Source organism: Pseudorca crassidens, chromosome 16 (assembly GCF_039906515.1).
Source record: "Pseudorca crassidens isolate mPseCra1 chromosome 16, mPseCra1.hap1, whole genome shotgun sequence".
NCBI classification, from domain to species: Eukaryota; Metazoa; Chordata; class Mammalia; order Artiodactyla; family Delphinidae; genus Pseudorca; species Pseudorca crassidens.
In genome coordinates this window covers 52,583,130-52,601,323 of record NC_090311.1, presented here as the reverse complement: position 1 = coordinate 52,601,323, position 18,194 = coordinate 52,583,130, and the positions used below count along the sequence as shown (strand labels likewise).

Genomic DNA, 18,194 nt, shown 5'->3' with positions numbered 1-18,194 from the left:
TCAAATAATAGGCAGTTTTCAAGCCTCTTTGACAGGTGCAATTACATGCACCCAGACACCCACACGAATAAGCCTGATGAAGTCAGACATCTGTTTTCCTACACATGCTGCTCTCATCCCACTAGTACCTCATGATATTCTTTTCCCCAGTGAAGAGTGAGAAATGGTGAGCTCTCAGGAATTAATCCTGAATCAGTCCTCAAGCAGACGAGCCAACTACCATGGCCACAGGCAGTCACAGAGACATGGGAGGACCACTGTATCTTGTATCCTGTATCTCACAGAGGAGATACAGATAGGACAGTGCTAGGCCAGTCAAACTACAGGGAGGAATTGTTGGATATTACCTCCAGAATTTACCCTAAAAATCTGAGTTACCTGCCTGTATCTATCAAAGACATTCTACCTAGTGCAGGAAGGCTTAAGGATTTAAACAAAAGTGAAATTGTCGCTACAGTGGGCTTTCACGAGCAATGGAGACAGTAAAGAACACAAAATCATGAGTTCCAAGAGAGGCTGACCAAAAGGAGTGGATGAACTAGTTGACCATGAGAAAATAAACCTGCAGAGAAAGCATTAACCCTTTGCTCTTGACACTCAGCTTTGTTCCCCTTAGAATTGCAGCCCAATGACTGGCCTTGTCCTGGGCTCCGGCCATTCTCATGGAAGAGATGGGCAGTGGAAGGCATTACTGTTGCACAATCTGAGACAATGAGGACCACAAGAGGCTTGTTAACACAAGGGTTGGATTATGCTTTCACTAGATATTAATGTCATCCATTTCATAATTATTTCTACTGTTTTGAACAAAATGGAACATAAATATTCCTTGCTTAGTATATCTGATTTGTACACTGTTGGTATATATCTATCAATGAATTGTATATGCAATCATATCCCCCCAATGCCTAATTAATAACATCATCCGTTTGGTGGGTTTTGAAGCTCCCAAAACGGAAATTTTGCTTCTTTTCTTCTCTTTCTCTCTCTCATAACCAAAATATTGGCTATGACAATATTTACTATCATCTAAAATATTACATTGGCTACATTCTACATGATAAGCTGACAGTAATATTTAAAGAGATAATTCTATATAAATGGATGATTCACAGGAGGTTTCTGTTTGAATCCTCTATAGTACATGTCTTCTAGAGTGTGATTTTAATTCATTATTTTATTCAACAATTGTGTGATATGTTTCAGGTACTGTGGTAGCTGTTAGGTAGGCAGTACTAAACAGAGTTGCTATTCCCCTACCGTCATGACATGTACTGACTATTGGGATAAATGTTTAAAGATCATTACACAAAAATGAATATATAATTTTAATTTTGGCTCTGTGTGTAATTGTCATCCAGTATTTAATATTAATCAACCCTTATGGAGTGCATTCTAGATGTCAAGCACTGAGGAAACAAAGGTAATAAAACCTAGACCAGCCTTCAGCAGTCTTACGGCCCAACTGGAGATGGAGAATCACATATTTACATTGTTGAAAGCATAGTAGAGCAAAAATATTGGAGACATCTAAAGACGTTGGTTGTATTTGTTTCTGAGAGGCTGGGCTATTATTGTATCTTCTGTCTAGCTTATTGCATATTCTTCATTTTCTATATTCCACAATTCTTGATTGAAGTATAATAACTGTTTGAGAATCCATGATTGCAGTGGTCAAATAAATGGTGACAATAATAAGCAGTGTATGACATCAGTTATGGGAAAGAGTCAATGGCTGAAGTGTAATAGAAAAAAGTATGAGGACTTCCCTGGTGGTCCAGTGGCTAAGACTCCACGCTCCCAATGCAGGGGGCCTGGGTTCGGTCCCTGGTCAGGGAACTAGATACCACAGGCTGCAACTAAAGATCCTGCATGCCACAACTAACACCTGGTGCAGCCAAATAAAGAAAGAAATATTTTTTTAAAAAAAGAGGATGTAAAATTTGGCAAAAATGATATATAAGTTACTAAAAGACAAGTTGGTATATCTTGATTGAACAATATGATCAAGAAAGCAGAGAGGAGGAAAGCATATTCCAAACATGGGGCTCAGCATGTGAATAAGACCTGAGAATGGAATTTTAATGGTAGGATCTAGAATGCCTTCAATATGAGTTTCAAGTTTATGAAAGAGAACAACTGGATTTGAGCAAGGGAAAGTAGACTGTGGCTAGCTCATGGAGGGCCCCCCAAAACTGTGATTATTTAAACAGTGGGGAATCATTAGGGTTTGAAGAAATTGATTCTAATTACTATTTATCTAGGTAATTCTAGCAATAAAGAATAGAATAGAATAGAAGAAGGGGATGAGCTGGGTTTGGGCGCAGCTACTGGATACTGCAGGTGTAATTGCTCTGAGTTCTTGTGAGGGGATCTCAATAGAGGAGTAGCGCTAAAATTAAGAAGGAAGGAATAGATGTGACAGTTGTGATTCAGAAATAGCTGATAGAAATTACTAACTACTTAAGTATGTTGAGGATGTGAGAAAAAGGTCAACAGTGACTTTAATACATCAAGCTTGAGTGACAGGGACAGTGCTGTATCTTAGAACAGAGTTCAGAGGATTAGACAAGTTGGAAGAAAGAGAATGAGTTCTTTTTTAGGTCTATTTTGAGAGTGAAGCTATAGCAGTGATGGCCAGGGATACAGTACCTTTTGATTCTCAGGAAAGAAGTGAGAGTAATATATTTAGATTTGAAAGAATATAATCATGTTGGTGGTAATTTGATAATTAAGCTCTTTTTTGGAAACTTTCATCTTTGTATCCCATAGCTTTTAACACAATTCTTAAACATGTTAGCAATGTAATATGATTACCTAGTGAAAAAAATTAATAGATGCCTGAAATCTCACAGGAAGAGTATATAGACTTCTATAAGCAGAAAACTGAAAATTGATTTCTGGTGGAGGTATATATTTGTGGGGTAGGGACCAGACCAGAAGCCTAGAAGAAGTACATTAAAAGATGGTAGGAGAACTAAATCATTAGAGAAATGCAAATCAAAACTACAATGAGGTATCACCTCACACCGGTCAGAATGGCCATCATCAAAAAATCTACAAACAATAAATTCTGGAGAGGGCGTGGAGAAAAGGGAACCCTCTTGCACTGTTGGTGGGAATGTAAATTGATACAGCCACTAAGGAGAACAGTATAGAGATTCCTTAAAAAACTAAAAATAGAAGTACCATATGACCCAGCAGTCCCACTACTGGGCATATACCCTGAGAAAACCGTAATTCAAAAAGAGTCATGTACGACAATGTTCATTGCAGCACTATTTACAATAGCCAGAACATGGAAGCAACCTGAGTGTCCATCGACAGATGAATGGATAAAGAAGATGTGGCACATATATACAATGGAATATTACTCAGCCATAAAAAGAAACGAAATTGAGTTATTTGTAGTGAGGTAGATGGACCTAGAATCTGTCATATAGAGTGAAATAAGTCAGAAAGAGAAAAACAAATACTGTATGCTAACATATATATATATGGAATCTTAAAAAAAAGAAAAAAAGGTTCTGAAGAACCTAAGCACAGGACACAAATAAAGACGCAGACATAGAGAATAGACTTGAGGACACGGGGAGGGGGAAGGGTAAGCTGGGACAAAGTGAGAGAGTGGCATGGACTTATATATACTACCAAATGTAAAATAGCTAGCTAGTGGGAAGCAGCCGCATAGCACAGGGAGATCAGCTCGGTGCTTTGTGACCACCTAGAGGGGTGGGATAGGGAGAGTGGGAGGGAGATGCAAGAGGGAGGGGATATGGGGATATATGTATACGTATAGCTGATTCACTTTGTTATACAGCAGCAACTAACACAACAATGTAAAGCAATTATACTCCAATAAAGATGTTAAAAAAAAAAAGATGGTAGGAGTGTAAAGTAAAGAGAGGGTACAGCTAAGGAAGCTAAGCTAAGGGAGTAAAAAATACTAAGGGAAAAAATGTGGAAAATAAAGAACTCCATAGAGATCAAAGAGAAAGAGAATAGAAACTAGATCATAGTTTTAGCATAAAGGAGCTTTTTGTGGCCACGTAAAAAGCTGGTGATTTTAATGAGAGAAAACTATTGGAAGCTGGATTGTAAAGGAATTTGAGAATGAGTAAATTCTGAGAATGCTGAGACAGTCAGGAGGAAAACTTCCTGATTCAGAAGTCTAGGGTGAAAGAAAACAGAGATAGTAATGATGATTGCTCCAAGTAGTATGAGGGTTGAGGGAAAAATATGTATGAAGTTAGAGATTTCAGCATAAAAACAGAAAGAAAGCAGGATAGCTTTTTTTAAGACATTTTTTCACTCTTCAGTTTATTTAAACCTAGTGGTTCTCTGCCTTATTATGCTGTATATCTCATTACATTTCCATCATTAGTTAGTTTTTTTAATTTAAAGAAATTTTATTTTATTTATTTATTTTTGGCCGTGTTGGGTCTTCTTTGCTGCACGCAGTCTTTCTCTACTTGCGGCGAGCGGGGGCTAGTCTTCATTGCGGTGCTCAGGCTTCTCGCTGCGGTGGCTTCTCTTGTTGTGGAGCATGGGCTCTAGGCACACCGGCTCCAGTAGTTGTGACGCGCGGGCTCAGCAGTTGTGGCTTGTGGGTTCTAGAGTGCAGGATCAGCAGTTTTGGTGCACAGGCTTAGTTGCTCCGCGGCATGTGGGATCTTCCCGAACTGGGGATCGAAACCATGTTCCCTGCATTGGCAGGCAGATTCTCATCCACTGCACCACCAGGGAAGCCCCTCCATCATTAGTTATTAACGAAAACAGCAAATGCACTGACTTTCCTTCTGCTAATTCTATTGATCCTGTAATCTGCTTGAAGTGTTAAACTGATTCACTCTAATTCCATGGGATGGATTATACTGGAAGAGAATAAACTGATTAGTTAAAGAAAGAGAAAGACCTGGAAAACTGAATAACAAACACATTTTTTCTTTTTACTCAGTAATATTTGGTTAGCTGTAACTGATGCTTGTTGTGCAAAAGATCTTGAAATCCTGCTTTATTAACTTTAATGGGATTAGTGGAATTGGTAAGCGTTATTTAAGGTTTTGCCTCATTTACTGTGACTTAAGAAACAAGAGGTGCATCGGACAAATCCTAAGCACTTTACCAGCGGCACTGCCATATAAGGCAAATACAGCTAGCCAGTTCTCACACTGTGATATTTAATAATTTTTCCCTGATATGTGTGTGTGCTTTATGTATGTGGATAATATGTGTGTATGATAAGGGCATTTTGAAAATTGCAAAGCACTTTTAAAAAATGTTTTTACTTTATTCACTATAAATCATATTGTACAGATGAACTACTTGATCAAAACTATTGCACTAGTTGGTTGATGCTTAGATGTTTTTTCTTCAGTATATAAAACTTTTTGAATAAATGAATCAACAAATTTTACAGAAGAAGACATATGTTAACTTTTCTTTTAAGTCTGAGGTTCCCAAGCAAGGCCTATTAAACTAGGAAGCAATCTTGGAAATAATAATAATAACAATAATAAATGTTATAACACCTTATAATTTTAAAATAATTTGATAGTTACATCTTTTCTATACCCATGATCTACAAAATGAAAATGAAGCTGACATAGATAAAATACCTTATTATAGCATCAAGGAAATACAAAACAACACTAATCACCTACTGCAACTATGCAACTTTATATATTTATTCAAGATTGATTTGTAAGGAGGCAAAAGCAATGCTCTTATTTTATTGGCTTTTCTTCATCTGCAAAAGTATAGGGAAGAAATAAGATGAGTCAAAGAAATTAACAGATATTGGAAATGACTTCTCAAACTAAAAAATAAAGTCAGGTCTTGTATTTACATATTTATCAATGACTCTACAAGTAGTCTGTACATTTTTATTAGACATATACTTCAAAATGGTGAGTCAGACTGTGGAAAGCAATAATTATCCTGTAACTATCACACTAACAGTATGGAAATCAGTCCTAAATCTCTGGAAGACATTACACTCACATTCTATATTTGTGTTATGAACACCCATGAACCTGTTAACCGCTTGAAAGTTTGCAGAGTGCTTTTATCCACAGTCACCTTCAACAGAGACTCTATGGGATGGAGGTTAATTTGACCATTTCCAAACTGGAAGCAGATTCTAAGAGAGGTCACATGACTTTCCCATGGTCGCACACAGGCTGAGTGGTAGAAACAGGATTCCTGGTTGGGCCACAGGGTTCCCAAGCCAAGGCTCTCAGAGACCCTGAATAATGGGATGAGAAGATTCTAGAGAGCATAAGGATATGAATTCAAGCCTTAATTCCATCAACTGATGGGTGACCACGCATGCTTTACTATAAGTGTTGTTAAGCTCTTTACAGGTTCCTTGCTGTAGGGCTTTACTGAGGCTTAAATGAGATAATGTTTATGAAAGCACTTTTTAATATTAAAATTCTATAGAAATGTTATGAGTTGTGATGTATTTGCCAAATGGAAGCTGAGCTGATATTTGGAATGGCCTTGTGGGAATGTTTTCAATGGGGAAAGAAATTGCCTGTGAAACAGTTCTAATCACGAATGCAAATCCTGCTGGCAAATGTGGCAGATCCTGGGAAAGACACATCCAGATATTGTCTTTTTATCCCTCAAATGTCCCTGTGACTAAGGAAGTGGAGCAGCTGCTGCTATTACTATCACTGTTAGGATCATTATTCTCAGATTATTGATGGGAAAACCAAGAAGAAGATAATGTGTGTGTCTGTCTGTCTGTCTGTGTGTCTGTGTGTGTCTGTGTGTAAGCCTGGCACATAGAAAACACTCAATAAATGGTGCTATTATTGCTGCTACTCTTTTTATGCTGTTCTATGCAAAGAGATCAAATTTTAGCTCTTCAATGGTAATGTCCACGTTTGAATAGATGCCTTTGATACCAAATGACATTGTGGCAGAGAGATCTTTGGTTTAATTTGGCAATGTAAGTCACTGAATAAGCAGAATTACCCATAAATGTGACATGATAAAGAGGCAATAACAGTATTTTAAAATGTTGACTATAAGGTCTGTTGCTGGGAGATTTAGTCGATTATAAGTTCTAAAACTGGGAGTTTTCAGAGTAACAATAATAGTAATAATTAATACTGGCTGAGCTGTTATTTTGTGCCAGATATTTTGCATGTTCTCTGTGAGCATTATCTTACTGAAATCTTGCAAAACCCATACAATTGCGTTGAATAGATTTATTGATGAAGAAACCAGGCGCACAGCTAGTAAGTGACTGACTCTGCCTGTGAACCCAGGTAGTCTGACTCCAAGTTGGAGCTCTTACAAAACCATGTTATTCTCCCTCCCAAAATTCTTTGAAGTTTAAACTGAATTAATGAGACTCTAGTGTATGGGGACATGGACCTAATGGATCCCCTTCTACACTCTGCTTGCCAGACTACTAGAGTCTAGGGCAAACAATGAAAATTACAGAAAAATATCGCTTTGATGTAGGACAATCATGATGATGAGGGCACTTAAGTCCATACAAGAGCATTTGAAATAATATTATTCAGTCCGATTATACGTGTGAGTCATCTTCAAATATTTAAAGGACTGTCAGATAGAAGAGAAATTGGTAATATATTCTTAAGTGATACTTTTAGGATTGTTGGTAGAACTTACACTGAGATGATGTCAGCTCTGAATACATGCTGGACGTTTCTTTAGAGCAAACCAAACAGATAATGAAACAGTCTGACTCCAGATGTCTCTACATCTAGTTTTGTGTTGCTGGTGGTGGTTAAGCCTCATTTCCTTAACTGATATTATGGCAGAGCACATTGAGATATACAATGGGGATCTGACTAGACAACTTTAAAGTCTCTTACGGGAACTTCCCTGGTGGTCCAGTGGTAAAGAATCCACCTTACAATGCAGGGGACGCAGGTTCTATCCCTGGTCTGGGAACTAAGATCCCACCTGCCGCGGGGCAACTAAGTCCGCACGCCACAACTACTGAACCCGCTCGCCTCAACTAGAGAGCCTGCGTGCCGCAAACTACAGAGCCCTTGCACTCTGGAACCTGTGTGCCACAACTACAGAGCACATGCGCCTTGGAGCCCGTGACAACTAGAGAGAGAAAAACCTGCACACCACAACTAGAGAGGAGCCCATGTGCCACAACGAAAAATCCCAGGTGCCGCAACTAAGACCTGATGCAGCCAAAAAAATAAACTAAATAAATAAATAATAAATCTTAAAAAAAAATGGAAAGTAGAACATATTTAAAAATAAATAAAGTCTCTTCCAGAATTTGGTTTCTGAGATTATAAGAAATGGCCAATTAGGTCTTAAAACTCAGTGCTTAGGACTGTGAACATGAGTATGTTCACAGACACCCTGAGTCAACTAAAATAATGATGTGCCTGTAGCCCTATTTGCTCCGTATTTCTGCCCATCCTCAAGGGCAAAGATGCTACTTTCCTACAAGAGAGGACAGGTTAATCTGCATAAAGAAAAAGTAGGTGAGTCATGAGAGTGTAATAGGGACATAGATACTGAAGGTTGAAGAGAAGTGAACCAGACCATCTGAGAGTTATTCAGATGGTAGAGAGGAAAATAGTTTGGTATAAGCTTATGTGACTAAAGTTAATATAGGAAATCCCTCTGATGTCCTTTGAGAAGCAAAAGTAAAGAATTGTATGTTTCTTTAAATACTTTTGGGTGGTAAACTATGTTTCCTCAAAATAACATCACTCTGGGGCTGAATCATCTTTTTGGTTTCCTAGGGTAACATGTTGTGGGACTAACATGCAGGATTTCAGCTCCAGTACCCAGCTATACTCAGTCAGGATGGAAGTCATCACTGTAAATGTGAGTCAAAGTGTATTTTCATCCTGAATGTTAAGCTGTTGGAACAATGAAACTGATGAGGATGAGTCCATCAAATCAGAAATTATGCAAAAATGTTGAAGAGTTCCTGAGAGGATGATAGCCTAGTACGATTTTCATAGTTTGTAAAAAGGCCCTATTTATTTCTTAAAATTTTAACCAAATACACAAACTTGTGTATGTTCTCTATAACTTAGGCAAAATTCAGCGAAGTACCTTACACATCATGAACTGTAAAGCTGAAGCGTATGGTTTGTTTTGTTTTATTTTTCCAAACTTCAGTTGATATCACATGGATATCAAGAGAAGGTCTTACCTGTTTATGTGTTTAAGACTTCTGCTTTGCTTCCATGATCAAGATCAGATAATTTATCAGTTAAACAGACTCTGGAATGATGATGATATAGGTTACTTGTAACTTTAAAGTTAAGACATTAGTGATAGGTAGCATGCCAAGGGCTTAACATGATCTCAACATCTGTAATACCATTCATGGTATTATTAACAAATATACTCCTCCTCTCTCCCACGCCAGTGAGATGGAATATACTTCTCTGCTTGCTTTGGGTTTTGCCATGTAGCTTGCTCTATGTCTTAGCTCTGGCTACCACAGCAAAGTACCTGAGGCTGGGTGGCTTAAACGGCAGAAATTAATTCTTTCCCTTTGTTTCTTCCTTCCTTTCTTTCTTTCTTTCTTTCTTTCTTTCTTCTTTCTTTCTTTCTTTCTTTCTCTCTCTCTAGCTCTCCTCTCTCTCTCTCTCTCCCTCTCTCCCCCCCTTCTCTCTTTCAAGCTCTCTCTCTCTAGCTCTCTCTAGCACTTTCTCTCTCTCTCTCTCTTTAGCTCTCTCTCTCTCTCTCTAGCTCTCTTTCTATCTCTCTAGCTCTCTCTCTCTCTCTAGCTCTGGAGGCAAGAAGTCTGAGAAGGGAGTGCTGGCATGGTTCAGTTCTGGTGAGAACACTTCCTGGCTTGCATATGGCTGCCTTCTTACTGTGTCCTCACATGGCAGAGAGGGACAGAGAAAGAGGGAGAAAGGTATCTCATGTCTGGTGTCATAAGGGCATTAATCCCATCATGAAGGCTCCACCCTTACGACATAATCATATTCCAGAGTCCCCGTCTCCAAATATTGTCACATTGGGGGTTAGGGCTTCTACATGAGAGTGGGTGGAGGCATAATTCAGTCCATAACGCTCTGAGAAATCGAGTGCCACCACTGAGTGAAGATGTTAAGCGACACTCATGTGTACTTTTTCTCTCCTCCACACATGCTGTCCAGTTTGAGAAGAACACAGCAAGACTGATGGTCCTAGAACCTGAGTCCCATTCACAACCTGTAGCACGATGAGGTAGCCAACCTGCAAAGCTACAAAGAAAGCTTGCAGTTTATTGTTGGGATTAGGTGTTGCTGCCAAACAAACAAACAAAAACTGTCTAATCCATAGAACAGTGGTAAAGAGGCTCAGGCTCAGAGAGGAAGAAATGTCATTGCTTATATGCAAAAATCTTTCAGGAGCCATAAGACTGAAATTTTTCTGAAGAATACTGAAATGAATTCATGATAGTAATGGAATTCTAATGCCAAAAAATAACTTTATGACAGCAACAGGAATAAGTGTTCTGTATTTTTGTACTTGGGCTAAAAAACAGGAAGAATGCATAATATTTGGATGGGGTGCAGGATAAAACTTCTGGCTACTCACAAGCAGCTAGGTTGAATATGTTTGAGTGCATTTAATAGGAGTAGTTATGTTACTTTTGGCATAACAAATTACCACACATTTAGTAGCTTAAAACATTTGTCATTTCTTGTCTCACAGTTTCAGTGGGTCAGGAGTCTGGGCACAAGTGAGGTGGGTCCTGAGCTCAGACTCTTACAAGACTCACATCAAGGTGTTGGTTAGACTCTGTTCCCGTCTGGAGGATTGACTGGGGAAGGATCCACTTCTAAGCTCCTTCAGGTTGTTGGCAGAGCTCAGGGTCATACAACTTCAGATTTCATGGCAGCTTGATTCATCCAAGTGAATGAATGAGAGAGGGAGAGAGGGAGAGGGAGAGAGAGAGAAAAAGAGAGAGAGAGAGAGAGAGAGAGAGAGAGAATATGAATGAAGGTCTCTGCTACTTGGAGCCCCTAACTTCAGGGAAGGCCTGAATACTCTTAGTGATATTAACAAATGTGGTTTCTAGATATTACATAATGAAATTAGGCAACATTTGGAAGATCTATATAGCTCAGTGAATCAGTATTTTCCAAAGACTAATATCTTTTTGCTCTCACAAATTCATCAATGGATAAAAGATCATCCAAAGTAGATTATGAAAAGTTCATTGATAATGGTTTCAGATTCTACATTGCAACTAGTCTTTAAAAGACAACCGTTGGTTGAGTTTTGGAACAGTATCAAAGAATATCCACCATTACCAAAAAACTATGAAAAACACTTCTGCCTTGTCTTCTGCTTAGCGAGAGAGAAAAAAGAGCTGTAAAAAAAAATGCAACAATGCCAGTTGACTTATCTGTTCGTTTTGATTTTGGGAAAAAAATAATGTGTTAAATGTTACCACGTCATGAGTTTATTATCGTTATTTTAAAATAAAGCTATAAATACAAAAAAAAGCCTACCTGACTAGGTCAGGCCCACCCAAGATAATCTCCCTTTTAATTAACTCAAAACCAACAGGTTAGGAACCTTAATTATATCTGTAAAATCCTTTCATCTTTACCCTACCCTGAGAGTGACACCCCATCACCTTTGCCATATTGTATCGGTTAGAAGAAAGTCCCAGATTCCACAGCACAGAAGGGGAGAGGATGACACAGGGGTGTGACTCATCATGGGTTACCAGAGGGTATATCTGCCATGTCATTCAATAAACTATATTGGACTACATTATTACTCCAGAGAACTTCAAAGTTTTCCCATTTATAAAATCAAGCCAGGCGTGGGACAAAGGTAGATGTAGTGACTGGGAAGCAGGGATGAGTAATAAAGCTCAGACCTGAGGCACTATGAGGACATGAGAGAACTGAAATAAAGCAGATACGACTCTCTTAAAGAAACATCACCAAAAAGCCATGTCTGATTTAGTATGAATAAACAAGTTCCTCGATACCCATCAGAGCCGTACAAACGTTCCCAGAGGCAGAATCAAGACCAGGTTGGAAATAGCCCCTTCTAATCTGCTATCACTGTGGTGGAGCTGGTCAGGTGCACCTACGCATCTAGCCACTTACACTTCAGAGACCCCAGGAAGGATGGAAAGTGTGATTGCATTTCAGCATTGGCTAGGAGGGACATCTAGTGGCAGCTGGAAACTGGGAGGGTTGTCAACTGGTAAGCACATAACCTTGAGCAGGTTAATGCATAGAGATTCTGAGCGGGAGGTGCTGATGGTGTTCCGTCTGTCCTCCGGGAAGCCAGTCAGCCACCGATTTCAAGTTTTTAAAAAAGATATAAAAGATTTTTATAAGATTATAAACAGACCATACCTGGTAGTATCTTCAAAGGCATCTAACATTATTTACATGCATTCTCATAAAGAAGTGTGCTCTCATAGAAATAAGGGTAACTTCAATGAGCCACATTATATTTCTCTGTGTGTGTGTGTGTGTGTGTGTGTGAGAAAAAGATAGGAAGAGAGTCATCAAAGATTGATCGGGAGAACATTATGACATGGTAAAACATATATAGATGAAAGGAAGGAAGTAAAGGAGGAAGGGAGGGAGAAAGGAAAATGGGACTCGTGGTGCTGTAGCCATACCTCCTCCCTCCAATCCCTCAGGGCAACGTTATCTTTGCCTATTTTGACTCTTCATCTTCCCCACCCTCTAAGATGTGTGGCTTTCTACAAAAATGGATTTTAGAACTTTCAGATGTATCCAAAAAAATGAACAAAGGAGGACTCAGCCTGAGAAATGGGAAAAGAGAAAAAGCTGAAAGACAATGAGGCTAAGTGAATCTTTATGGTACAGATCTGAGAGGGTTGGGGGAAAGAGGTGGGAATAAAGAGGCAGGGATGGAGTGGGTGCTTCAGGGATGGGGGAGAGCTTTAGAGTGCTGGTGAGTCATTAGCTCTTGAGCAGCCTTAAGTGAGAGGAAACTGTGAAGGAGAGAAAGAGATGAGTGTTTTCAAGTTTATTTTAATATTATGAAGATTTTTTGACAGATCCAAATTAAAGATTGGAATTATTTTAATTATTAATTTCACTGGTTTTTATCCCGGTACCTAGTTAAAGGCCCACTACGTAGTAGATGTCAGTTACTGAATGAATGAATGAATGAATGAATACCAATTGCCATCCTAAAAGCTCAGGTTGGACCAGTTCAGCCAATATGAACAATGAGTAGAATGTGGTGGTAACTGATGTCACAATGGACTATGAAACCAGAATTCCACGGTGGGGCCTCAACATACCTTTTTAAGGCATTCCAGCTTGACATAAAATTAGTAGCAGCTTGTTTCCTCCAGTTCACTGAAACTGTTCGTGTCGGGTTACAAAGATGAATCAGAAGACATAGGAAACCTGTAAAGTCGAGGTGTTTAAAATATGTCTGTTCTCATAAGACCTGTTTCCTCAAAACTCTAATAATTCTCATCTCTATTTTCCATATTTACTTCTGCTTGAGTTCTTTTATTTACCTGGAATTCTTTCTTTTTCCTCTTCATCTCTCCATTTTCAGAGCTGATCTCAAAACTCTTCTTATCTGTAAAATGAGAATTTTTGAAACAGAAAATTCTGAGTCCCTTTCCAACTCTTTCCTAACACTTTGACACACAACACAAAGTTGTGACTGAAATCAAACATTTATTGTGCAAGGACTATGCATCCTACTGTAAGTTTGAAGCTCCCATGCAAGTTAGGTCACTTTCCTTGGGCTTTTTATAGAATTCTGTGTGCTCCTCACTTGTGGCAGCTGTCTCTCTCAAGCTTTTGTCCCTGCTGGTGTGCTTATGTAGAATTTTCTCTCTCTGCTTTCTGGACTATGAATTGTTTGAGGAAAATATGCTGTTTTATTCATCTTCCTGGTTGTTTTAAAGACACATTTAAATATAAGGAATGTTTTAATTATTAAATCAAGTCTGGCAGGAAATCAGTTTGGCAGCAATTTACCAGTAGTTTATGTCAGAGAATGTATTTATTATAATAAAAATTATATTTCTTTGAAACTCTTTCATTATCTGAAAGTTTTGAAATTCAAGTGGAATGGAGTCCTCTCCAATCACTCCCAATTAGTACTGTGTAGTTGCATGCGTACACTGTACACAAATGTATTACCATACGATAATAAATTCTGTGGGCTTTTCCTTATTTCCTTGTCATGAGATTTTGTTATACTAAACACTGCTTTTTTTTTTTTTTCTTTCTGGCCTGAAGGAAAAAGGCCATCCTAAAAGAATAACAGGCCTTTGAACTCCGCAGGGAGAAGAGAGTGATTTCGTGAACATTCCATTCTCCAAACTTGTCATTCTCTAAGTTAGTGATCTTTCTTTATTTACATGTTGATTGGTAGAGTTTGACATAGTTGTACTAGAATCTAGATGGGTGATTTTTGGCTCAAGAATTTGATGTTCAAAGTAAATGTTTTATGACTTATTTGCTGCCTACCTCTAAAAAAGTTGAGCAGCATACAATTTAAAAAAATGTGAAATAAGACTATTAAAGTAACAGAGCAAGAGTTCAATAATGTCCAGCAAATCCAGCTGGAATGCTTCTCCAGATGGGAATTTAAACACCAGGGAACTGACACTCTGGCAGGTGATGCTGCTTAAAGAAGTCAGAAGTGGAAAGAAGCAATAGAAATAGTAAAAAACAAAATCCCAGGAGTGGGGCAAGATCCAGTCAGCAAAAAGAAGAGCAGGGGGGCTTCCCTGGTGGCACAGTGGTTGAGAGTCCGCCTGCCGATGCAGGGGACACGGGTTTGTGCCCCGGTCCGGGAAGATCCCACATGCCGCGGAGCGGCTGGGCCCGTGAGCCATGACCGCTGCGCCTGCGCGTCCGGAGCCTGTGCTCCGCAACGGGAGAGGCCACAACAGTGAGAGGCCCGCGTACCGCAAAAAAAAAGAAGAGCAGGGAACGATTACAAATTGCAAAATGGAATTAAGCATATATGAAAATCAAGAGGTCCAGGGATGAGTAGACTAGGATAGAAGTAGGAATAAAAGATGAGAGAAAGGGGTCCTTAGATCATTTATCACCAATGAAAGTGCTTCTGCTTTCTTGTGCTAAACCCAGACCCGTCGTGCACTGTTGGATCATTTGACTTAATGGCTTAAGTCAGCATGCACAATATTAAGGAGATTAAATGTATCAGATAATAAAGACCATGGGAAGCTTCTGCAATTGAAGACAAGATTTATCTATGAGTTGTTAGTTTTCAAGGAGAAAAAGGATGTATGACAGATTCCAGAAAAGACCAAATTCTTAGAAAACAAAAAAATAGGATTAAATACTAGAGAAATTTGTTCTTTACATGTCTATCAAGAAGAGGAGAGAAAACTAAAAAATAATTATTTTTAGATTAAGACCCAACAGATAACAATTTAGCCTTTCTCTCCCATTCTATAAGGCCAAGTGAAGAAATATTGGCTATATTTCTTATAAAGAATGGCTGTTAATGGCTGAGGAGAGAAAATGTTCTTGTTGCAAGGGGGTTTCATAGGGAAGTCTTATAACTAAATCATTAAAGTGATGTCATAATTAGCCATTTTCAGCATGGATAGGGATGCTTTATATATGTGCCAGAAGATACAGCTTGAAAACTAAGCACTGTTCACTCCAGGTCTCAGGTATTGAAGAAAAAAAAAAATCCACCTTCTGTTCATTTACAAAAGGGATCAAGTGTCCTACTGTGAGCAGGAGGGATGAGAGGGTCAAGATGCACAGATTTCATGCAAAGATAATGGGCCAATTTTGGAGGGAAGGGGCCAGACTGAGAATGTAATGGTATACAGTCTCTAGAGTATTTCCACACAAACTGTCTTTGGATGAAGGACAAGAATTCCTACAGAAATGTGTTTCCCTAAAGAGGGAGCCACTTTGATATTTTTTGCACCTTCATTCATGAAAGGAGGCAGAAGAATTTCTGTGCCTGGATCTGAAAGGCATTTAATCTAACACGATACATGCCTGTATATGTGACACATCTTTTTGGAAGAATTTGAAAGGAACTGCAGTTCCAGAGGAGTGAGTGAGGGGTCACCTTTGTAATGGTTCCTGTGACTCTATTTCTTCCCCCCTAATGACTTACCTAAAATACATTTGTTATAAACATTGTCTTTCCTGGAACCATTATTTTCATGGTATTTTATCCTCACACAAACATGCCGAAGGGAGCACAGGTCAGGCTTATGAAATTTGGTCTTCCCAATGATCACCTGGGGAAAGCATGATTATCCCCTTTTACAGATGAGGATCTTAAATTCAAAGACATGCAATCTCTTTGCCCACAGCTTCACACTTTGTGTGAAACAGAGCTGGAATTCAAGCTCACTCCTTTGTTTGGAGTTGTTTCTAACATACTTCTCTTACTCTCCCAGACATGTATTTATATTCAAGACAAACAAAAATGTAACATTTGGCTTACATCGAATCATTTATCTTCTTCTTTGGCACTGTGATTATACAGCATTTATAAAACTCCCTGTCCAGTCAGGCAAATACTTGCACTTCTGTGCTTTGATTTAGTGCACTAGGTCCCACTATCGAAGTTACTAGCCTTGCAAATGGTCGTAATCTGAGTCTAGATTTCTAGGCTTATGCTTATAAATCACTTGGCAGAGAACAGAGTTGATACTAGAAAGAGAATCACAGGTTGGAAGGGCTGAGTTAGCATCACACATCAACAGAAATGAAGTAGCCTTATTTTAACATGGGTTATGAACAAAAGCCACTACAGAGAGAACAGGGTTAAGATGGGACTTAACTTATTTAAAAAAGTGTCACTTAGGAAAATACCAAATATCATAATGACTGTTGTATACAAGTTGAAAATTTTTGAGATGGTATAACTTTCTTTTTTGACAGAGCAATGCTTAGAAATAAAATACTTTAAACTATAATTTCAGTTCTTAAAAATATATGACTACAAAGTATAAGACAGTCTTTAAATCTCCCAAATTTTCTATAGACAGACTCTAACTTAAACTATAAAAATAACATTTTAAACTATAAAAATAACATTTTTGGTTAGAGGAATAAACTTTGGTTTTATTTTTGTTTTCCGTATGGCTCAGGATATATTTGATAAGAAATTGTTTTGTACTTCAGATGTTTTGACATAACTCTGCGAGGATGCAATGCCTGTGGATGAATTGTACGTATTGTACATAATCTTCACTCAGGTGATAATCTGTCTTCTGAGACCTCCGAGTCCCTGAGAATTTGAAGGCAAATTTTGTCCCATTAAAGTCTATTTGTTTTTCAACAAAGTCATATTTGATTTATATTGAGAGGAATTTTCACGTGGATCTTGGCATGTTCAGAATTTTCATTCCTTTATTTTTCAAGGACACATTTTCGAGTATAAGAATAATGCCAAACATAATAAACGCAAATAAAACATTAATTTGGCACTCTTAGTTTATATACATGTTTACACTTTTTGTGAACCACAGACTTTTATATCCAACTTACTATACTGCTCCTACTTACTCTACTGCTCCATAGGCCTTTCCAACTCAATATTCCCTCAACCAAATTTATGAACTCCACAAATGTAGTTTTCCTCCAATATCCCTATTCTCAAGGAAGGCACCATCATATAAACAGGTAGCCAAACCAGAAATCTAGTGGTCATCCTTGACATTTTCCTCTCCCTTCCCTTCATATCTGATTTATTGTGCTTGAGCTATAAAACTAGCTTGAACTATAACTTATCCTTGAACTATAAAAATCTCCTTCTTTTATGTGGTGAGAGAAGAGGGATCAAGGTTTGGAGAGAAAGCCTTGAATGCATCCTAAAAATTGCCTCCTGTGGTTAATGCTTACTACAGTTACCTAATAAAGGGTGAGTACATTTTTTGCACATTCAAAATAATACTATATAAAATAGTAATAAAGCCTTAATATAGGCACAAAATGTGAAGTAATGTGAATTTATACAATTAAAATTTCATTGAGAATTACGTAATTACAAAGCTGAGGAATTGAGTGAACTGTAAGTTGTGTTCACCCTGTTGCAACATGGCTGTGCAATTTTAGCTGCTGAAAAGATCTACCCGCCATCTTTGAATTATTTTTAAATTGCGTGGATTTTGACTAATAGGAAGTCAGGAAAGCATCTTTCCCCTAGAATATGGCAGCCCCGTCATCATATATTTGTGAGAAAGATGTCCT

General features: G+C 38.3%; 1 long non-coding RNA gene across 2 annotated transcripts; it reads right to left on the bottom strand.

Annotated features, from left to right (window-relative positions):
* Window positions 1-4,367: 4,367 nt before the first annotated feature.
* On the bottom strand, window positions 4,368-13,565 carry LOC137208517 (uncharacterized). Of its 2 annotated transcripts, none has more exons than XR_010935648.1 (4): window positions 13,499-13,565; window positions 10,745-10,864; window positions 9,176-9,246; window positions 4,368-4,874 (listed from the first exon to the last, which is right to left on the bottom strand). It is a non-coding gene; the product is annotated as an uncharacterized lncRNA (long non-coding RNA). The 2 variants fall into 2 exon arrangements; XR_010935649.1 differs by lacking the exon at window positions 13,499-13,565 and adding an exon at window positions 12,093-12,294.
* Between the last annotated feature and the right edge of the window lie 4,629 nt (window positions 13,566-18,194).